Below are 24,531 nucleotides of genomic sequence, written 5' to 3'. Positions count from 1 at the left end.
TGATGGAAGTGTCCTAAAACTGGATTACAGTGATGACTACATAAATTTGTTAAAACTCATCAAACTGTGCAATAAAAATGGGTGATTTTTTTTACTACATAAATGATACCACAATAAAACATTAAACATTTTTTAATTTAAAAAAGTCTGGGGGTGCCTGGGTGGCTCAGTCAGTTAAGCATCTGACTTCAGCTCAGGTCATGATCTTGCAGTTTGTGAGTTCGAGCCCTGGTCGGGCTCTGTGCTGACAGCTCAGAGCCTGGAGACTGCTTCAGATTCTGTGTCTCCCTCTCTCTCTGCCCCTCCCCTGCTTGCACTCTGTCTCTCTCTCAAAAATAAATAAACATATTAAAAAAAATTTTTTTTTTAATTCTGAATGATTCCCAGACCAGAAAGAGTAAAGGTGAGATAGAATGGGAGGTGGAGAGTGGGATGGGAGGGGTGTCTGGAACAGGGCCAAAGTCAGCCTAGCATCCTGAATCTTCTAATCAACAAAAATTAAATGTCCCAAATCATTAGGAAATAGGTCATATAACTAAATAATAAATCATTTGTGAGACATTGGCTTCCACAGATTCTCATCTCTCTTTGATATGCAATTACCATTGCATCAATTACATCATAGTAATCTGCATATTTTTCACTCCAACTAGGTTGTAATCCCCTTAAGAGTAGACACTGATTTTGTATACTCCACAGTGCCTAGTGAGCTGAGGATAGTCATTCAATGGGTTATAGTTACATGTTATTTATTTTTTTTAATAGGTAAATTCATAGTATTCAAAACTCAAATGTTACATAAGAGTATGTGTGCACACGTGTGTGTGTTGGGGGGGGGTGTTTGAAGACTTTCCCTTCCTCAGCACCCCCAAAATACCTGGTTTCCCTCCCTGGAGGTACCAATGTTACCTGTTACCTATTTCTTGTATATTCTTTGAGGGATATTTATTATATTATATATATTATATATATAAAGAAGGTGAAGGTAAATATATATTTTTTATACATTAAAACAGTGATAGTATATTATACACTCTGTACTATACCTTGCTTGGACTTTAGGCAATGACTAAGGTAAACAAGATTATAAGAAATGATGAGATTAATGCTATAATCTCTGAGGAGAAATGGCTGATCGGTTCTAATTTAGTCTCCTTGCCAGGATAGGTCCCTGGGGAGGTTCAAGATAGTGAGGCAGGCAGAATTATGTCTTAACGACCAGGGGTGATAGTCTTACCAGAAATATGGAACTACGTGATTTCTCTTAAATCTTGGTACTATGGCTAGAGGAGGTATAGTATTGGACTAGGCTAAACCAGCCTTGCAATTAGCTCTAATTAAATAATATCTAATATCATATCTAATTGGTATCTAATATCATTTATATATATATCATTTATATATATATCATTTATATATATAAATGATTATATATATATATATATATATATATATATATATATATATATATAAAATGAGTGGCCTGGCATGGGATTGGTTTTAAAGCCCATGTTGGGTGACAGGAGTATCACTGAGCCCTGATGTTGGGTCTTAAAGCCCAAGCAGGATTAGAAGAATGTCCCTGCATCATAGCTGCCCAGAATAGCAAGTTGGGAACTAAAAGGCGAGGAAAACATCCTTAGGGGGCCAGGGAGGGTGAAGGGAAAGATGGTCCATCGTGAAGAAATGGAGCCCAAGGAGATGAATAGTGTATCCCCACAGAAGGATGTCACAGTGTGAGGTGTCTGAGCCAGAGCAGGGTGAGGAGGGCATATGTGTGAAGGGATACTACCATGGGATGTTGGGGCCAAGCAGATGCGTATGTCTATGCTATGAGATAGGCTGGCACAAGATACCAGAGTCTAAGCTGGGTGATGTCCCCACAGAGGTAGCCTGGAGTAGGGTATTGGAACCCAGACAAGGTAGGGAAGGCATCCACACCTGAAGGCAGCCTAGAGGTGAGAAGTCCAAGACCAAGTAGGGAGATTAAGATGTCCAAGCAGGGGGGTAACCTGGCATGGTGTGTGAGTGCCCAAATGGAGTGATGAAGTCATCTACTTAGTGGGGTTAGTAGCAGTTATGGAATATTGGTTCTATACAGAGGGATTGATCAGAAAATGAACTAGTATGAAGGCTAGTAAGAGCCATCACTGTTGGAGAAGGAAGTTACACAAATAGAAAGGAAGAAAACTAGAATAAACCCTGTGCTGTTAGATTGGAATTGGAAATATTGGCATGAACTCATGTTTTCCAATATAGAAAGACAGATGCAGAAATAGAGGTAAATGTGAATGAATGTATGTCTAATATATGTATGTAATATATTTGTACGTACACAAACATATATTCTCTAACTTTGTCCACTGAGAGGGTCTAGGAACGGTGACACTGCAATAGCAATGACCACACATAGAGCCCAGATGTTGGTTTCTAAATGCCATTATGTACCAAAGGCCCCTTGAAGAAATGACTCTTCCTGGAAAGTATAAAATCTGCCTGGAATGCCTTGTGGTGCCAGAAATAAAAAAGTGCTCAAAGAATCTTGGGGATATATTAAAAGGACACAGAAGCCAGATGAAAGTAGGGCTCCCCTCTGGCCAAGTCTGGGATAGTTTGAGCTTCAACATAAATAATAAACAAAACAGGAAGCCATAAATCCGTACTGATATAAAGAAATAAATTGAAAGCTTCATGAAGTGGGGGTATTTATAAGCTTACAAACCACCTCTCCATAAAAGTTACTAATTACAAGGGGGAAAAAAGTAACTGGTGAAGAAGCCTCACAGAGACCACAGAGCAGTTATGGAATATTGGTTCTATACAGAGGGGTTGATCAGAAAATGAACTAATATGAAGGCTAGTTCATATCATAACTAGGATAATCAAAGGATCAAAGTGAACACAACAGTAATGAGAAAATCAAAATCAGGAGCCACCTCACAGGCTGCCATGAGAAAAACACAGCATCGATTCTCACATACTCAGTCAAAAGTGCATAACCCAAATCTAAGCAAAGGAAAAACATTCAGTTCTAAACTGAGAAATACTCTACAGAATAACTGGCCTGCAGTTTTGAATGGAGTCTGAGGATTGGGTTGTAATAATGTGTCAGTGTTAACTTCCCGATTTTGATGGTCGCATTTAGGTTATGTAAGAGAATATACTTGTTTCTAGGAAATAAAAACAAAAGTACCCAGGGATGATGAAGCATCATGTCGACAACTTTCTCTCAAGTGGTTTAGTGGGAAGATGTTCCTTGCTATACTTGCCACAGTTCTATCAACTTGAAATTGTTTCAAAATTATAATTATTTTTATTTATTTTTTTTTTATTTTTTTTTAACGTTTATTTATTTTTTGAGACAGAGAGAGACAGAGCATGAACAGGGGAGGGGCAGAGAGAGAGGGAGACACAGAATCCGAAACAGGCTCCAGGCTCTGAGCTGTCAGCACAGAGCCCGACGTGGGGCTTGAACTCACGGACCGTGAGATCATGACCTGGGCTGAAGTCGGACGCATAACCGACCAAGCCACCCAGGCACCCCCAAAATTATAATTATTTTTAAAACATGAATGGGGTTGTGGAGAGTCACAAGAGACCCACTCACACCCTAAAGATGAGAATAAGGGGGCTAATCTACATGATCACAGTTAGGTTTTGTTTTTAAATCCATCAGAAATATGAGGACACAAAGAAAGCTAAATAAACTAAATTTCAGTGTTATAAGGGCTTCTTCCTAGGAAATAAGAGAACCATAGAAGCTTTCATCTTTGACAGAGTAGTGAAGGATAAAAAATCTATAAGAGATAGGAACAGAAAGAGCAGCTGAACTTTCAATGGACTTTTAATGGCTGTGGGTGGCAAGCTACAGAGCAAATCTGCACCTACCCACCCATGTTTTCCCATGGCCTTCACCAAATGCTCAGAGGTAATAACTCAAATTCTGGGGACAGAACAGCAGAGCTGAGAGAGGTCTCCTCGGGTATGCAGGTCTTCCCAAGTGCACAACTGCATAAGAAGAAAGCTGAGAGGAATACCTCTGAGTGCTCTTGGCCTTCAGGGAGAGCACTGCTGTGGCCCTCCAAAGACTGAGGACAGAGCAGCAAGGCAGAGAGAAGTTTTCTAAGGTGCATAAAGCCAGTAACATGACTGGAAAGCAAAGAGAACTTCCCAGAAACATATACTTAGCAGCTGGGCTAGAAACAGAGCTTTCCATGGTTTGTGAAGCTGGTGGCTAGATATAAAGCAAAAAGAGATCTCTATGGTCTTACTAGTGTCAGATCTCAAGCTCTGCTAAAGGGAAAGTCCTGATCCTGCCCTCAGAACATTTGAGGCCAATGGTGATCTAAATGAAACTAAAATAGCAAAAAGCCCAGACCCATTTAAAATTCCAGCCTCCTATTGGGTGTGTCCTTTGTTGAGAATAAACATTACTTCAATTTTTATTTTCTGTCATACATATAATGTCCAGCATACAATCTAAAATTATAAGGCACATAAAGAGGGAAGAAAATATTATCCATTATCAAGAGAGGAAACAGCCAATAATAGCAGGCATAGAGCAGGCCTAAATTTTGTAATTATCAGACAGGGACTTTAAAATATCTTTGATAAATAGGATAAAGGAATAGGGGCACCTGGGTGGCTCAGTTGGTTAAACGTCTGACTTCGGCTCAGGTCATGATCTCACGGTTTGGCTCATGAGTTTGAGCCTCACATCAGGCTCTCTGCTGACAGCTCAGAGCCTGGAGCCTGCTTCAGATTCTGTGTCTCCCTCTCTCTCTGCCCCTCCCCTGTGCTCTCTCTCTCTCTCTCTCTCTCAAAAATAAACACTAAAAAAAAAAAGTTTTTTGGAAAAAATAGACACCATGCATAAACAAATGAGAAATTTTATCAAAAAGATAAGAGAGAGAGAGAAGGATGGTAGGAGGGAGAGAGAGAAAGAGAAGAAAGAAAGAAAGAAAGAAAGAAAGAAAGAAAGAAAGAAAGAAAGAAAGAAAGAAAGAAAGAAAGAAAGAGAGAAAAGGGGAGGGAGGAAGGAAAAGAGAGAGAGAGAAGAAGGGAGGAGAAGGAAGGAAAAAGAAACGGAGGGATGGGGTGTCTGGGTAGCTCAGTTGTTTAAGCATCCCGACTCTTGGTTTTAGCTCAGGTCATGATCTCACAGTTCACAAGTTCAAGCCCTGCATCAGGCTCTGCATTGACAGCTCAGAGCTCTGCTTGGGATTCTTTCTCTCTCTCCCTCTCTCTCTTTGCCTCTCCCCTGTTCATCATCATCATCTCTCTCTCTCTCTCTCAAAATAAATAAACTTTGAAGAAAGGAAGGAAGGAAGGAAGGAATTGCTAAAAATAAAAAATATGATATCAGAAAGGAAGAAGTCATTTGATGGTCTTAATTATGGGCACAGCAGAGGAAAGAATCAGTAAACCTAAAGACATATCAATAGAAATTATCCAAACTAAAACAGAAATAGAAAAGGGTGGAGGTGGAATAAAACAGAGCATCTAAGATGCTGGGATGATATTAAATGGATTAACGTATTTGTATTTGAAGTCCCAGAAAGAGAAGAGAGAAAGAATGAGACAATATTTGACGAGATAATAGACACAAATTTTTCAAAATTGATTACAGAAATCAATCCACAGACCACAGTATCTCAGTGAACTCCACGCAGGATAAATATAAAGAAAGCCACACCAAGACATATCATAGTTAATGTACTGAAAAACAAAGATAAAAATAAAATCTTAAAAGCATCCAAAGGAAAAAAAAAAAAGAACAATCATGAATGATGGCTGACTTCTTATCAGAAACAGTGGAGGTCAAAGGACAATAGAAAAGTTCTCTTAAAGAACTAAACAAAAAAAGAAACTCATCAACCTAGAAATCTATGTATATTTCAAACATGAAGGTAAACTAAAGACATTTTCAGGCAAAGCTGGGGGAATTTATGTTCATAAAACCTGCTTTACAAGAAAGGAAAGGATACAGATTGAAGTGTAGATCTGCAGGAAGGAATAAGAGCACCAGAGACTATAAATATAAAGCTAAATATAAAAGACATCTATATGTTTTTTAAGACTGTTTAAAGACTGGCTGTTTAAGCAATATGATAATGACATATTTGTACAATCTATAGCATATGGAAGTAAAATATACGACAATCAGGGCTCAAAGAATGGGAGTTTAGTAAATGAAATTATAGTGCCACAAGAGTCATATATACATTGTTTAAGAACTAGGATGATGTTATTTAAAGGTAGACTGGGAAAAACTAGAGATATTTGTAATCTCTAGAAAAACCACCAAAGTAACAGGTGATGTTTAGCTAAAAAGTCAATGGTATATTTAAAAACATTCAATTTGGGGGCGCCTGGGTGGGGCAGTCGGTTAAGCGTCCGACTTCAGCCAGGTCACGATCTCGCAGTCCGGGAGTTCGAGCCCCGCGTCAGGCTCTGGGCTGATGGCTCGGAGCCTGGAGCCTGTTTCCGATTCTGTGTCTCCCTCTCTCTCTGCCCCTCCCCCGTTCATGCTCTGTCTCTCTCTGTCCCCAAAAAAATAAATAAACGTTGAAAAAAAAAAATTTTTTTTTAAATAAAAATAAAAACATTCAATTTGTCCAAAAGAGGGCAGGAAAAGACGAACAGAGAAACAAATAGTAAGGACAAACAGGAACAAAATATCACCTAACCAAACTGTTTAGAATTAAACTTAAACATATCAATAGTTACATTAAATATAAATGAGCTAGCCTCCAATAAGAAAACAGAAATTTTCACACTGGGGAGAAAACACCCAGGTATCTGCTATTTGAAAGAAACACACTATAAATATAAAGACACAAAGAGGAAGGGGAGACCTAGAACATTTTAAGAAACACACTCCAAAGTGTGGGGAGTCCTGAGAAGCAGGGGGAGGGCCTGCATGGAGGAGGGCCTCGCTTGTTCAGTTTTAAACTCCTGGGCTGTCCAGGAATCATGATGTGGGATTGGTGCCCCCCATTTTATCCTTCTGAAGAACTCCCTCAAGAAAGAAGGGGAGTTGGCATGCTGGGCAGTCAACAAAGCAGCAAATGTCAACTCCATGCCCATAACTAGCTACATTTCCTTATCAGCATGAGAGGACCACTCCAACTACTTAGTTATTTCTAACCAACACAAAGCCCTTGACCTTTAAGTTGGCCCATGCAGTCTTATTTCAGATAAATATAAGACTTCTCTTAGGCTCTAGAAACAGTGAAAATAACTCACACAACTTCCGTGAACTCTTAGGGAACTGAGGAAAAATCTGTGGTTTGAAACTAGAATTTGGAAGCTGCACTAAATTCTAACAACCTATGTATCTAAAAACGTAAGAGTGGACTTATGTTTTCCCATTTCTACTTCAACCATGTAAGGAGCTTGAAGTTGCACCCTAATAAGTTAAAGCTAAACACACTGATAAATCAACAATTCTTTTAGGGTCTATAAGAGAGGTGAGGATAATGTCAAACTGCTGCCCCCAAGATTGGAGAGAGATGAGTGAATACAGGAAGTCATGGCTTTCTGGAGGAGAGACTCAAAACAGAAACCATGGTGGGAACCACTGCCAGGGTAGGAAAACCTGAACTGTAACTGAGAGTGTGGACAACTCAGAGAGCTAAAACTCCAGGTGGTTGGGGTGGGGCATCCGGTGGCTTAGTCATCTGAGCATCCAACTCTTGATTTTGGCTCAGGTCATGATCTCACGGTTCATGAGTTCAAGCCCTGCATTGGGCTTTGCACTAACAGCACAGGGCATGCTTGGAATTCTCTCTTCCTCTCTACCTGCCCCTCCCCTGTTCACTCTCTGTCTCTCTGTCTCTCAAAATAAATAAATTATTTTTTTTTTAAGTTTGAAAAAAAGAGGCGCCTGGGTGGCTCAGTCGGTTAAGTGTCGACTTCAGCTCAGGTCATGATCTCATGGTTTGTGAGTTTGAGCCCTGTGTCGGGCTCTATGCTGTCAGCTGGGAGCCTGGAGCCTGCTTCAGATTCTATGTCTCCCTCTCTCTCTGCCCTTCCCCCGCTCACACTCTGTCTCTCTCTCTCAAAAATAAATAAAACATTAAAAACAAATTTTTTTTAAGTTAAAAAAAAAACTCCAGGGGGCGCCTGGGTGGCTCAGTTGGTTGAGCGTCCAACTTCGGCTCAGGTCATGATCTTGCAGTTCATGAGTTCAAGGCCCATGTCGGGCTCTGTGCTGACAGCTTAAAGCCTGGAGCCTGCTTCAGATTCTATGTCTCCCTCTCTCTGCCCCTCCCATGCTCATGCTATCTCTCTCTTGCTCTCTCTCTCGCTCTCAAAAATAAACAAACATTAAAAAAAAAAAAAAAAAAAAAAAACTCCAGGCGGGCCCAGTCACAGGGGAGCCCCACATTTGTGAGATCTACCTCCAGGAGTTCAACCAGGTTCTCACAATGAATATAAGAGAAAAATCCTCCTGTGCTTCCAGCAGGGGGAAGGGAAGAAGAACGATTTGAAACACATCAGACTATGCTGTTCTTCTTAATAAGGGCTATCTTCAAGAGAAACTAGTCAAACAGAGCCTAACCTACTAGGACGTTATCAGACCTTCAGTAATGTGGTAAGGTATAGGGAAAAGAGAAGTGTTCTATAGTCCTATGATTAGGTTTCAGTCCTTTAGTGAGCCTATGTCTCTGGACTGTGAACTTCAAGGTGTGTCTGTTTTTTTCCTCCCCCTTTAGATGAGACAGGATGGCTAGGGTGGGCTGGAGTTGGGTATTCCCCTTCTTCTACATAGAAAGCTAGTGTAGGCTGGAGCTGAGCTTCTCCAGCCTTCTATGAAGAACCTTGAAGTGCACAGTGCAGAGACATAAACTCACTAAAGGGCTTTTATTCAGTACATCCTATCCAGCTATCAAGAAAAAACTACAAGGCATACCAAAAGGAAAAAAGAAAACACAACTTGAAGACACAGATAAGCATCAAAACCAAACATGGCAAGAAGTTGAAATTATCAGAATGGGAATTCAAACAATTATGATTAATATGCTCAAGACTCTAATGGATAAAATAGACAGCATGCAAAAATAGATGGGCAACGTGTGCAGAGAGATATAAATCCTAAGAAAGAACATAAATGAAATGCTAGATATGAAAAACACTGTAACAGAAAAGAAGAATGCCTTTGATGGGTTTATAGACTAGACACAGCTGAGTAAAGAATATCTGAGCTTGAAGAAATCTTAGTACAAACTTCCAAACCTGAAAAGCAAAGAGAACACAAACTGAAAACAAAAGAAGAGAATGTCCAAGGACTGAAAAAATACAGACTATGTGAACAGACCGATATCTATTAAAGACATTTAATCGATAGTTAAAACCTTCCAAAACAGACCCAGACTTCTCTGGTGAAGTCTATCAAACATTTAAGGAAAAAAATTATACCAATCCTCTAAAATCTCTTTCAGAGGATGGAAGAGGTAATACTTCCTAATTCATTCTAAGACCAGCCTTACCCCATTACCAAAACCAGACACAGACATTACAAAAAAACTATAAATATCTCCCATGAACACAGAGCAAAAATTCTCAACAAAACATTAACAAACCAAAGTTAATATAAAAAAGTCAATTGAAGGGCACCTGGGTGGCTCAGTCAGTTAAGCATCCAACTTCAGCTCAGGTCATGATCTTGCAGTTCATGAGTTCAAGCCCCATGTCAGGCTCTGTGCTGACAGCTCAGAGCCTAGATCCTATTTCAGATTCTGTGTCTCCCCCTCTCTTTGCCCCTCCCCCGCTTGTGCTCACTCTCCCTCTCTCTCGCTTTCTCTCTCCCCCCCCAAAATAAAATAAAACATAAAAAAAATTTTTTAAGTCAACTGATTTCCTAAATATCAGCAATGAACAAGTGAAATTTGACATTAAAAACACATTTATATGAGTACTCAGAAAAAAAATGAAAAGCTTAGGGGCGCCTGGGTGGCGCAGTCAGTTAAGCGTCCGACTTCAGCCAGGTCACGATCTCGCGGCCCGTGAGTTCGAGCCCCGCGTCAGGCTCTGGGCTGATGGCTCAGAGCCTGGAGCCTGTTTCCGATTCTGTGTCTCCCTCTTTCTCTGCCCCTCCCCCATTCATGCTCTGTCTCTCTCTGTCCCAAAAATAAATAAACGTTGAAAAAAAAAAAAAAATGAAAAGCTTAGATATACATCTAATGAAACATACACAAGCTCCATGTGAAGAAAACTACAAACTCTGATGAACAAAATCAAAGAACTAAATAAATGAAGTGATATTCCATGTTCATGGATAAGAGACTCAATACCTTCAAGATATCAGCTCTTCCCAATTTGATTTATAGATTCCATCCAATCCCAATCCAATCCCAGCAAAATCCCCACAGTTACTACATTATTAAATCCAACACTGTTCAACAACAACAAATCACAAGCCATACAAATAAAAAAGCATGGTCCATTCAAAGGGGAAGAAAATCAACAAAAATTGTCTCTGAAAAAGACAACAGATCTATGAGACAAAGACCTTAAAATAACTGCAAAGAACTAAGGGAAAATACAGAGAAAGTCAAGAAGATGATGTGTGAACAGAATGGAAAGATCAATAAAAATAGAGACAACCTAAAAAGAAACCAAAAAGAAAATTGAGAGCTTAAAAAGTACAAGAACTGAGAGTAAAAATTCATTTGAGGGATTCAAAGGCAGATTTGAGAAGGCAGAAGAATCAGCAAACTTGAAGAGAAGAAATAGAAATTATCGGGTCTGAGGAACAGAAAGAAAAAAGATTGAAGAGTGAACAAAACCTAAGGGACCTGTGAAACACAACCTAGACAACCAACATTCACATGGAAGGGAGGAATCCCAAAAGGAGAAGAGAGAGAAAAGGAGGCAGAATATTTGAAGAAATAGTGGCTGAAAACTTCCCAAATTTGATGAAATACTTAAGTATAAACACCCAAAAAACTCAAAGAACTCCAAGTAAGGTGAACTCAAAGAGATCCACACCAAGACTATAATCAAACTTTCAAAAGCAAACACAGAATCTTAAAATCAGCAAGAGAGAAGCAAATTATCACATACAAATTATCACATACAAGTGATCTTCAACAAATCCAGCATGTTTCTCATCAGAAACTTTGGAGCCAGAATACAGTACATTGACAAAAATACAAAAGACAGACAAGATGACAGGGAAGGGGAGGGGAGGGGAGGGGAGGGGAGGGGAGGGGAGGAGAAAAAAACCTGTCAACCATAAATCCTGTGTGTGGCAAACTGTTCTTCAAAAGTGAAGGAGAAATTAAGACATTTCCAGACAAACAAAAGCTAAGGGACCACTAGACCTGTCCTGCAAGAAATGCTTGAGATTCCTACAGGTAAAATAAAAGGACACTACACAGTAGCTCAAAACCATATAGAGAAATAAAGATCTTAATATAGATAAATTAAGAAAAAAATATATATATAGGTAAATATATGGGCAATTAAAAAAGCATAAGTGTGTTAGTGTAAAAGCTAAAATTACTGTAACTTTGGTTTGTAACTCCAAATTTTGCTTTTTATATAATTTAAGAGTCCAATGTATTTAAAAGAATTAGTAGTTTATGTTTTCGTACAAAATGTATAAAGATCTAATTTTGTGACAACAACCAAAAGGGGTGGGGACAGAGCTATAAAGGAGCATAGTTTTTGTTTGTTATTGAAGTTAAGCTGGAATGATTTCAAGTTAGACTATTATAACTGTAAAATGTTAAATGTAATCCCCATGGTAACCACAAAGAAAATAGCTACAGAATATACATGAAAGGAATGTAAACATTTCGCTACAAAAAAAAAAAAAAAAAATCAGCTGAACAGAAAAGACCATGTAATAACAGAAATGAGAAATTTGAAAAGGGGGTGCCTGGGTAGCTCAGTTGATTAGGCATCCAACTTTGGCTCAGGTCATGATCTCCCAGTTCATGAGTTTGAGCCCCGCATCAGACTCTGTACTGACATCTCGGAGCCTGGAGCCTGCTTCAGATTCTGTGTCTCTCTCTACCCCTCCCCCACTCATTCTCTGTCTCTCTCTCTCTCTCAAAAATAAGTAAACATTTAAAAAAAACTTTTTTGTAATAAACTTAAAAAGCCATAAGGCATACAGAAAATAGCACAATGACAGAAGTAGGTCCCTTCTTATCAGTAATTATTTTACATGTAAATAGATTAAACCCTCCAGTCAAAAGACAGATTGGCAGAATGGATAAAAACACAATGATGTCAATTAATGCAGAAAAAGAATTTCACAAAATTGGACACCCTTTCATGATAAAAAACATTAAACAAACTAGGAACAAAAGGAAATTATCTCAACGTACCAAAAGCCATATATGAAAAACCCAGAGCAAACCTCATACGCAATGATGAAAGACTGAAAGACTGAAAGCCTTCCCTCTAAGATCAGCAACAAGACAAACATGCCCATTTTCACCACGCCTATTCATCATAGTACTGGAAGCTCTAGCCAGAACAATTAAACAAGAGAAAGAAATAAAAGGCATCCTTGGAGTGCCTGGGTGGCTCAATTAGGTAAGCATCGGACTCTTGATTTAGGCTCAGGTCATGATCTCATGTTCATGGGATTGAGTCCCATGTCAGGCCCTGTGCTGACAGTGTGGACCCTGGTTGGGATTCTCTCTCTCTCTCTCTCTCTCTCTCTCTCTCTCGCCCTCTCTCTGCCCCGTCCTTTCTTGTGAATGCATGCAACTGTGCTCTCTCTCTCAAAAATAAATAAACATTTAAAAAAAAGAAAGAAAGAAAAGGCATCCAAATTGGAAAAAAGTAAAATTATCTCTGGAGGTGATATGATCTTCTACATAAAAATACCCTAAAGATAATCCTAGAAAAACTACTAGAGTAAGTGAATTCAGCAAATTAGCAGGATACAAAGTCCAACACACAAAAATCAGTTGTATTTTCTGTACACTATTAATGAATAATCTGAAAAGGAAATTACAAAAACAGTTCCAGTTATAATAGCATCAAAAAGAATAAAATTCTAAAAAAATAAAATAAAATAAAATAAAATAAAATAAAATAAAATAAAAGTAAAATAAAATTCCTAGGAATCAACATCACCAAGAAAGTAAAAGTCTCATACAAGAAAACTATATACTAATTCTAAAAGAAATTAAAGAACACATATATAAATGGAAACACATCCCATATTCATGGATTAGAACACTTAAAATTGTTAAAATGTCAATACTTCCTTGGGGTGCCTGGGTGGCTCAGTCAGTTAAGCATCCGACTTTGGATCAGGTTTTGATCTCACGGTTTGTGAGTTTGAGTGCCACATCAGGCTCTGTCCTGATAGCTCAGAGCCTGGAGCCTACTTCAGATTCTGTGTGTCCCTTGCTCTCTGCCCCTCCCCCACTCATGCTCTATCTCTGTCTCTCTCTCTCTCAAAAATAAACATTAAAAAAAATTTTAATAAAAAAAGGTCAGTATTTCCCAAAGTCATCTATAGATTCAATGCAATCCCTTATCAAAATCCCAATATATATTTTTTTTTTTTTTGCAGGAATGGAAAACCCATCCTAAAATTCATATGGAATCTCAAGGAACCCTAAATAGCAAAAACAATCTTTTTTTTTTCAATATATAAAGTTTATTGTCAAATTGGTTTCCATACAACACCCAGTGCTCATCCCAAAAGGAAAACAATCTTGAAAAAGAAGAACAAAACTGGAAGATTCACATTTCCTGATTTCAAATCTTAGCACAAGCTACAGTAATCAATACAGTTTGGTATTGGCATAAAGACATACTTATAGACCAACGGAATAGAATAAAGAGCCCAGAAATAAATCCTCACATCTATGGTCAAATGCTCTTTGACAGGATGCCAAACCTTTCAATGGGGAAAGGATAGTCTTTTCAACAAATGTTGCTGGGAAAACTAGTTATCCACATGCAAAAGAATGAAGTTGACCCTTACCTAACACCACATACAAAAGTTAACTGAAAATGAATCAAGGACCTAAATGTAAATAAGACCTAAAACAATAAGATTCTTAGAAGAAAACATAGGACAAAGGCTTCATGACATTGGATTTGGTAATGATTTCTTAGGTGTGACACCAAAAGCACAGGTAAAAGAAGAAAAAGTAGACAAATTGGACTTCATGAAAAATTTAAAAATTTGTGCATCAAAAGACACTATCAGCAGAGTAAAAAGGCAACCCACAGAATGGGGGAAAGTATTTGCAAATCATATATCTGATATGGAATTAGTATCCAGAATATACAGAAAACTCCTAAAACTCAACCTCAAATAAAACAAAAACAAAAGCAAAAAAAACCCCAAAAAACCAAACCCCAATTCAAAAATGGGCAAATGGAGAAGCAAAATGCGGTCTATACATACAATGGAATATTATCCTGCCTTTAAAGAGGAAGGAAATTCTTTAATATTCCATAATGTGTATGAAACTTGAGGACATTGAACCAAGTGTAATAAACCAGTCACAAATAGACCAATACTGTATTATTCCACTTACGTTAGGGAGTAAGAGTAGTCAAAACCATAAAGACAGAAAGTACAATGGTGGTTGCCAGGGACTGAGAGTTGGGGAAAATGGAGATTTATTGTTTAATGGATAGAGACTTTTAGATTTACAAGATGAAAAGAGTTAGGGGGATGGAGATGGTGGTGGTGTTTGCACAATAATATGAGTGTATTTAATACCACATAACTCTTAACTTTAAAATGGTTAAGATGGTAAATTTTGAGTATTTTATCACATTAAAAAAGAAGTGGGGGAAAAACCCTGCACAGGGATGTTTACAGCAGCTTTATTCATAATTGCCAAAATGTGGAAGCAACCAAGATGTCCTTCAGTAGGCAAATGGATAAACTATGATGCATCCAAACAATGCAATACTATTCAATACTAAAAAGAAAAGAGCTCTCAAGCCGTGAGAAGACATAGAGGAAACCTAAATACATATTATTAAGCAAACCTAGTCTCAAAAGGCTAAATACTGCATGATTCCAACTATATGACATACTGGAAAAGACAAAACGATGGAACCAGTAAAAATATCAGTGGTTGCCAGGGTTTGGGGTACAAGAAGGGATGAATAGGCAGAGCACAGAGGATTCCTAGAGCAGTGAAAATACTCTGTGTATTATAGAGGTAGATACATTTGTCCAAAGCCACAGAATGCACAAGCCCAAGCGTGAACCCTGAGGTGATCTATGGACTTTGGGTGATTATGATGCGTCAGTGTAGGTTCATTGATGGTAACAAATGTACCTCTCTGGTGGGGGATGCTGATAATGGGGTATGTGTGTGTGAAAGGAGATATATGGGAAATCTCTGCACCTTCCTCTCAATTTTGCTGTGAACCTAAAACTGCTCTTAAAAAAATAATTTAATTTAATTTAAAAAAGTCAAAAAAGGGCACCTGGGTGGCTCAGTTGGGTAAGCATCTGACTTCAGCTCAGGTCATATCTCACAGTTCATGGGTTCAAGCCCTGCATCAGGTTCTGCGCTGACAGCTTCAGATTCTGTGCCTCTCTCTTTCTGCCCTTCCCCTGCTCACGCTCTGTCTCTCTCTCTCCTCAAAAATAAACATTTAAAAAATTTTTAGAAATAAAAGAAGTTAAATATATATATATGTAAGGATGTATCAAAGTTTTGTTTAAAAATTCATTTCAGAATGAAACATGAAATAATTCTTTTAAAGCAGTGCTGTCAGAATAATTCCCTAGAGGGGTGCCTGGGTGGCTAAGTTAAGCATTTGACTCTTGATCTCTACTCAGGTCACGATCTCACAGTTCATGAAATCAAGTCCCTCGTCAGGCTCTGTGCTGACAGCACAAAGCCTGCTTGGGATTCTCTTCTCTCTCTCTCTCTCTCTCTCTGTCTCTCTCCCTCAAAATAAAGTTTAAAAAAAAAATTCCCTAGAGCCTTAAACCTTCCTGATAGTATACCTCTATTTAATGTCACTTTAACAAACTTCCATACGTGTACATATTCATTATAAATTGGTATTCCCATACTTTATGTACTTTATAAAACACAAAAATAGAAATTAGAGGATGAGTTTAAAATAAGGTACAAAAAATTCTAGTATTTTCTTCCCACACTCCAACAAACTGTCATACACTCCCCTAGATGCATGTGCCCCACCATGGAAACCACCCTTCTAGGCCATAGGGGAGAGAGAAATGAGCCCTGGCCACAGGCCACTGGCCAGTGGGAAACCCAGGAAGCCGGAGAATGGAGGAGAAGGGGCAGGAAATGACTATACTGTTGCCGAGTACCTCAAAACTCTGCAGTTTATGTACAGGCTATAACTCCTACAGGACACGCTTCTCCCCCTCCTTTCCTCTCTGTCCCTGCATCCTACCCAGGTGACCAACATAGAGGTGAGTCGCTCTTCTCCATTCCCGCAGAAACTTTTCAGTCTGTCCCTTGTCCTCGTAGGAACTTTTGCCTCCTTCTAGGCTGCCCTTGGTGATCACACACGATTGGAGTTCACCTGGACAAAGATGCTGAAGAGGTGAGGTATGAATACGACTTACCCACACTCCTCCCAACATAGCACCTACAGCCTGGTTTGGGACAATACTGGCATTTATTAGGAAAATAGGTTAGGCCAATCAGGGTTTTCTAAAACACACTCCTGTCCCCCAACATCTTCCACTACTCTTCTCAAAAGAGACTCTACTCTTAAGACATTAGTCCTGAAAAGCAAGTATTTTCTTCCTTAGGCAGGGATTATAAACAAAATTCCACTAGAACTTTTTTGAAGAACAGGAGTCTATTTTAGTGTCTCTCTTTAAAGAGCTATAACCTCATAAGCACAATACAAAACTTATCCAAACTTACGGGGGTGCCTGGGTGGCTCAGTCAGTTAAGCATCCGACTCTTGATTTCCACTCAGGTCATGATCTCATAATTCGAGAGATCAAGCCCCCGCATCCAGCTCCGCACTGACAGCTTGGAGCCTGCTTAGGATTCTCTCCTTCTCTCTCTGCCCCTCCCCGCTTTCAAAATAAATAATCTGAAAGAAATACTCAAACTTATAAACACGCACATACTTTCCTTTACTCTAAGGAAAAATGAACAATCTAATCTGGTTCATCGCCAAGATCCTCTCAACCCTAAAATTCTGATTTTGTGTGAGGTTTTGCACGTGAATAGAATGGCAGAGTCCAAATGTCAAATTTATTCATTTTGTAGGAATGTGGTGAAAATATAAAACTACAGTGCCAAGAGGCATCTTTCTCACTTCCCCCTCACCCCCAGCCCTTTGAATTCCACCACAAATCGATGAAATGGAATCAGAAGCCACATATTAACTATGATGTAACCGAACCTCTACTTCATTTTATTAGCCTAAGCCCACCATGCAAAAGTGCTTGAACACCCTTCGATGCATGTATGAAATCGTGGAAGATGCAGAATAAGAAATGACAAGGTTGTGGTTTTAACATATCGTAAACAAGCTTGTCCATGTTTCCTCACGAGATGAGTCATTACCTCCAGTAAATGCAGTAATATATGCCAAGCCCCTAGCAAATGCCTAGCACACAGCGGGCTCTCCACCACCTTATGGTAAAGAATCACAAACAGACCATTACGTATGTACAAACAGAGTACATCAAATAAGAAATCTTCTGGCGGTCCCCACTCTCTTGACCCACCCAGAAAACACAACAAGGATGTTGGCTTGAAGTTGGCACTGCATTAAATAGGTTGGGTTAGAGTTTCTAAGAAGGCAGGTATTGAGCAGGAGTCACCCGCAGCCTCCTCCCGCAAAGGAATGCTTGGAGAAGAGCCAGCACAGAAATGAGAGAGAGCGGAGGTAGCCCAGTATTTCTGACCACCATGCCTTCTTATGGAACCAGAGGGACATTTCCCCATCACTTGGAGCCGAAAGACGTCTTTAGGACAGAATGGACAAATGAGTGGCTCACCAGCTAACCAGCACCAAGCTGATGCGACAGAGGAGGGAGGGCAATAGATAAAGCTTATTAGATGGATATGCAGTAAGATAGAGGGATACAACAGAAGGGGATTAATGGCTCAGAGACATTCATAAACACAAAGCACATGTACTGGGGTAGGAAGGGGGTGAATAACAGCACCCATAGGTTACAGGCTGGGGTGTGGGTTGAGGGAGGACATAAAAAGAGGGCAAGCGACTTCATCAAAATCCCAGGAGGGAAGGGCACACTTCTGAAGAGAACAGAGCTGCCTGTAACATGAAAAGGGAATGTAGACTGAAACTGTGAAGACAGAATAGCAGAAGGCAACTTTGTGTTCTTACTACATCTGAACTTCAGCTTACTTCAGTCTCCCAAGGCCTGTCTTATGGGTCAACCTAGATCTTGAAGGCTGAGCCTTTTACATACCTGTGGGGAGTTCTCATATGCACTCTGGCCCCCTTTCGTCACTGTGGGCCACACATGACATCAAGAGCCCTTGTGATCAGCCACCACGTCTCAGTCCCTGCTCAGTATTTATCCTTCTGCTCAGGATGAGAACTCCTGCCCATTCAGAGGTATCTTTTCTTCCTTCTGCCATCTACTGGTGGAAATGAAAATTTCATATTCTCCCCCCAGACTTCCCAATAGGTTAAGTCTGAAAGCTCATTTAGGTAATACTTATTTGCTGGTAGAAGAGATTTTTCCAAAAGAAAAAATATATATTATGGTTCAATCATTCATTCAGTAAGCACTTCCTGAATGAATAATATGAAATTATAGACACACACACACACACACACACACACACACACACAGTGCATATAGTATCAAGAGCAGAGTCCTGAAACCAAATTTTGCTTGACCCCTTATGTGCTATGTGACCCGGGCAAGCTACTTAGCTACTCTACATCTGTAATCACAGTAGCAATAATGATAATCATAATGGATAACACATATTAATCATATGATAAGCCACAGTCTACCTCACTTAAACCTCACAACCCCGTGAGGAAGGTATATCGCTATCTGCATTTTTTCAGGTAAGACTGAAACACAAAAAGGCTGAAAAACTTGCCCACAGTCCCAAAACTCTTAAGGAGCAGATTTGACAGTCTGCCCTTACAGCTTATAATGGGAACAATAATATCTACCTTTCAGGATTATTCAAGGAACTAGAGACAACACATGTAAAATTGCCAACAGAGTATGTTCCAGAAAATGACAGATATTGAACAAATGCTGTGTGCTAGGACCTATGAGATGTTAAAATTACATCCACAAATAAGCCATGGTCCCTCCCCTCTAGACAAGCATAATCACAACACAATGCTAAGACAAATCCTGAATTTACCTAAGGCTGAGTTCAGCAAAAACAGCATCTGACTTTTTTCTTCAGTGTTGTCTTCCTGGTACCCGGCACTGTAGCTGGGATACAGCAGACACCGGAAGGGAGGGAGACAACAGAATTTAAAAACACAAAACACAAAAACTAGGTTCAAGACTCTGTGAGGCAGATAGGATGGATGATCTTATTTCCATGTTAGCGAAGAGAAACTGAGGTTCAGTAACTCCCATGAGGTCACATAGTAACAGTCAATAGGTCTTTTGACTAACATTTTGCCTATATACTCTGTTGCATTCCCTCATCCTTCTGGCTTCTTCCAGCACCAACATGGCACCCATAGGTTAATGAAAATATCAGGTGGAGGGATGGCTTGTAAGCAAAAACTTCCAAGAGTATGAGCAGACATCAGGGCCCACATCCTAGAGATTACATGGTCCCACATGAGCCCATTTTCTTCCTGTCTGTCTTCCATTTGGCATAAACCAGCTCTTCACTCTAGGGTAGGCTGTTCAGTGCTACTTCCCAGAGTTCAAGTTTCTGTAGTTATTTTTAGCTGGAGTTTTAGTGCATTCCTGGGACAGGTGAGGCATGAAAAGGAATGTGGGTGTGGGTAACCCTTGAATCTCTAGTGCCAAGGTCTGGGTCTCTTGTCATTCCAACTAAAGAGATGACTCACACCCTGACTTATTATCTGCCCTGAGGCTTGATTTCACCGTAAGAAGTGTGTGGATTAAAACTTCTTGTATATTCTCTAATTTCAAGATCTTTGAACATTTTTTTTTTTTTTTTTTTTGATGGTTATTTAGAGACAGGGGCAGAGAGCATGTGTGTGCATGCACACAAGCGGAGGAGGGGCAGAGAGAGAATTCCAAGCTGCAAGAATCGGACGCTTAACTGAGCCACCCAGGTGCCTCAGAACATACTTTCTTGATGTTATTTTGTTACCTGCTTTTGATAACACGGATGCCTTCACTTTTCGTAACTAATGCCACAGGCTGTAGTTCTTTCTGATCTCCTTTCCCAGGGCTTTGAGGGAGCTGGGGTAGACAGTCTCTGATTTAGACTTTTGGATATTATCTACAGATAGAAAGCTACCTGGAAAACATTTGGCTGTAAGCCAAATATCTTTATAGAAGTCAGACAAGTTTTAGGATATTTATCACATCTTTCAGGGACTAAGAAACAATAATCATAACCTAGTTGAGTCTAGACCCCTTTTGGCAACCACTGGAATCCCTTCAGAGCACCCTTAAGTTCCAGAGTGCCTCGAATTCTGGACCTGCTTTAAGCCTGGAATAGCCTACCCAACTAAAACCCTATCCCTGGGACCCTTGCACCCCTTCCTAAGGCTATTTTCCTCCTCTCACTGTAGTTCTGGACAGAGGAAGTAAAACCAAGTTAGCTAGTATCATGAAGCCATGATACAACGAATGTAAAGTGGCTTCATGATTCAGGTGAGAAATAAGGGGGAAATTTTCTCTGGGCCAGCATCATATGACTATCACAAGCTATTTCCTTTATTAAGGCATACAAATTAGGCACACCTGGGTGGCTCAGTCGGTTAAGCCTCCAACTCTTGATCTCGGCTCAGGTCATAATCTCATGGTTCATGAGTTGGGAGTCCCAAATTGGGCTCTGTGCTGACAGCTTGGAGCCTGCTTGGGATTCTCTCTCTCTCCCTCTCTCTGCCCCTCCCCCACACATGCACCCACATGTGCTAATAAATAAACATTAAAAAAACATTTTTAATTTTTTTTAAGTGTATTTTTGAGAGAGAGAGAGAGACAGAGCACACATGGGTGAGGGGCAGAGAGAGAGTGAGACAGAATCCCAAGCAGGCTCCAGGCTCCGAGCTGTCAGCACAGAGCCCAACGCGGGGCTTGAACTCACAAACCGTGAGATCATGACCTGAGCTGAAGTCAGACTTAACCGACTGAGCCACGCAGGCACCCCCTCTCAAAAATATTTTTAGGCAAGGGAATTAAAAGCAAAAATGAACTACTGGGACCTTATGAAGATAAAAAGCTTCTGAAAAGCAAAGGAAACAAACAACAAAACTAAAAGGCAACCAACGGAATGGGAAAAGATATTTGCAAATGACATATCGGACAAAGGGCTAGTATCCAAAATCTATAAAGAGCTCACCAAACTCCACACCCGAAAAACAAATAACCCAGTGAAGAAATGGGCAGAAACATGTATAGACACTTCTCTAAAGAAGACATCCGGATGGCCAACAGGCACATGAAAAGATGCTCAACGTTGCTCCTCATCAGGGAAATACAAATCAAAACCACACTCAGATATCACCTCACGCCAGTCAGAGTGGCCAAAATGAACAAATCAGGAGACTATAGATGCTGGAGAGGATGTGGAGAAATGGGAACCCTCTTGCACTGTTGGTGGGAATGCAAACTGGTGCAGCCGCTCTGGAAAACAGTGTGGAGGTTCCTCAAAAAATTAAAAATAGACCTATGCTATGACCCAGCAATAGCACTGCTAGGAATTTACCCAAGGGATACAGGAGTACTGATGCATAGGGGCACTTGTACCCCAATGTTTATAGCAGCACTTTCAACAATAGCCAAATTATGGAAAGAGCCTAAATGTCCATCAACTGATGAATGGATAAAGAAATTGTGGTTTATATACACAATGGAGTACTACGTGGCAATGAGAAAGAATGAAATATGGCCCTTTGTAGCAACATGGATGGAACTGGAGAGTATTATGCTAAGTGAAATAAGCCATACAGAGAAAGACAGATACCATATGTGTTCACTCTTATGTGGATCCTGAGAAACTTAACAGAAACCCATAGGGGAGGGGAAGGAAAAAAAAAAAAAAAAAAAAAAGGAGGTTAGAGTGGGAGAGAGCCAAAGCAGAAGAGACTCTTAAAAACTGAGAACTGAGGGTTGATGGGGGGTGGGAGGGAGGGGAGGGTGGGTGATGGGTATTGAGGAGGGCACCTTTTGGGATGAGCACTGGGTGTTGTATGGAAACCAATTTGACAATAAACTTCATATATTGAAATATATATATATATATATATATATATATTTTTTTTTTTTTTTAAGGCATAAAAATTAGGTGTGGGAATTGTTTGCAATTAGGGGAGGGAGAGAGGTTGGTGCGTTATTTTGAAGCTCTGTTTCTTAAATCAGGAAAGCAGAACTAAGGGATTATATCAAGAAGGAAACAGAAGAAAGGCGAGAAACACCCTTCCTACTCCTGAAACTAGAGCCTATAGTACACTGACTGCAAAAATAATTTACATTTCATTTAAAAGAATGTCATTTTAAACTTCTATATGTCTACCCATCTTACTATTTCTGAAGACCTACCTTCTGTCTTTTCTCCACTTTCGTTGTAATCAACTCTATCTGCCATTTCTATTCCACAATGCAGTCTTAAACCCCAAAGAATATAGCAGTACAGAAAGATGGTCTGTACTGGATTAATAATCTCCCCCTAAAATTTGTGTCTACCTAGAACTCCAGAGTGTGACCTTATTTGGAAATAGGGTCTTTGCAGATATAATTGGTTATGATGAGGTCACACTGGATTAGGGTGCACCCTAAATCCAATGACTGGTATCCTTAGAGGAAGGCCATGTGAAGACGCAGACACATGAGGAAGAAGGTTACATCGAGAGGGAGGCAGAGATTAGAGTTATGTTGCCACAGGCCAAGCGACACCAAGGACTGCCAGCAACCACCAGAAGCTAGGAAGAGGCAAGGAGTCTTCTCTAGAGGTTTCAGATGATGCATGGCCCTGCTAACACCATCTCAGACTTCCAGTTGCCAGAACCGTGAGCCAATCAATTTGTGTTGTTTTAAGCCACCCAGTTTGTAGGACTTTGTTATGGCAGCCCTAGGAAACTAACACACATCTTGATGAGGGTTTCAGCAGCAAGACTTCACAACATTACCTCATGTTCAGAGGGAACATGAAGAACAGATCTAAATAATAGCACAAACTCACAGCTCTGTCCTCATTTACTAACAGATCACATTCATTTATTTCTGTGCCTCCTGTCCTCCACAGTAATATCTTTATTTGTTCTGTGTAGGACTCTAGCTTACAGTCTGGACCTACTAATATGCCTAAAGACGCATCATCCACATTTCTTTGCTTAGTATCCTATCATCCCATCCTAGCAAAGCATAATTACATGTATACTTTAGAGACAACAGCTAAGCTTTAGAGCAGTTTTTAACCCTTTCAGTCTCCCCAGAAATAGGCACATACTTCAGGGGTCTACGGACCCCATGTGAGAGACTCCACTTTTTTAGAAAGTTCAGACACCTTCAGGATAATTCCAATCTCTTCTCCTTACCCACCACCCACACCCCAATTCAATGTCAGCTTGCTTCTGAAGTCCTCCAATGAATGACAACAGCAACCCTCCATTCACTTTTACCCAAAGGCTCAGAGAGAAAGTGTTGCTATTATCCAAGCCACTGCAGAAAGTTCCATCTGGAAAATACAACATTCAGGGAGAATTAGCCTCCAATCATACCCACAATTCAGAACAAAGTCAGTTATGGCCCCCACTCAACTACTTGACTCCTGCTTTTCTTCCACCCTTTTTCTCCTTTCCTTCTTTCTTACTGACTCCTAATTTTTCTAATTTAACCTTCACTCAAATGCACCATAACGAGGAGCAATGAAATTTGGAGCAACCTAAACAAAATAATCTATGTGTTTAGATTTCAATTAATTATAAATGCCTTATCCACAGGCATTCCTCTTAGGATATGTTTCGGCAGAATGTACCCTATATTTATAAAGATCTTCCTACAAGTAACCATCCACACCTGACTACCACAGAGAATTTTACTGACATCTATTTTTCACTTCTTGCCAGATACTTTGACTCTAAGACGCACTTTCCATTAAGATATACATAGAAAGTTTCTCTTCAAAACTCAATCTTAAACCACTGGAATCTCTTCACCCTGGTTCTGCCAATTCAGACCCTTTCTCTTCTAATAAAATTGTTACATTTGACAAAAATGATTAGGCATCTTCTATGAGTTGAAAGTTTTCAGGGCACAAGACTGTTCATGACCGTGAAGCTCACAGCTGTTTCTGACTTCCATCAACTTTCCCCTATCTGACCCAGTCTCTACAGAGCCATGGTCTATTTTCTCTCCAGGAGCTGATGATCCAGCTTTACATATTCTGAGTTATGTAGCCATATAGATGGAGA

The 24,531-nt window shown here is 39.8% G+C and overlaps 1 long non-coding RNA gene across 1 annotated transcript; it reads left to right on the top strand.

Moving 5' to 3' along the window:
- Positions 1-900: 900 nt before the first annotated feature.
- Positions 901-23,363, top strand: LOC123591353. Its single transcript, XR_006709255.1, has 3 exons — positions 901-911; positions 7,473-7,483; positions 23,261-23,363. It is a non-coding gene; the product is annotated as an uncharacterized LOC123591353 (long non-coding RNA).
- Positions 23,364-24,531: the final 1,168 nt, after the last annotated feature.

Source organism: Leopardus geoffroyi, chromosome B4 (genome assembly GCF_018350155.1).
Source record: "Leopardus geoffroyi isolate Oge1 chromosome B4, O.geoffroyi_Oge1_pat1.0, whole genome shotgun sequence".
Classification (NCBI taxonomy): domain Eukaryota; kingdom Metazoa; phylum Chordata; class Mammalia; order Carnivora; family Felidae; genus Leopardus; species Leopardus geoffroyi.
This window is presented reverse-complemented; position numbering and strand designations above follow the sequence as displayed.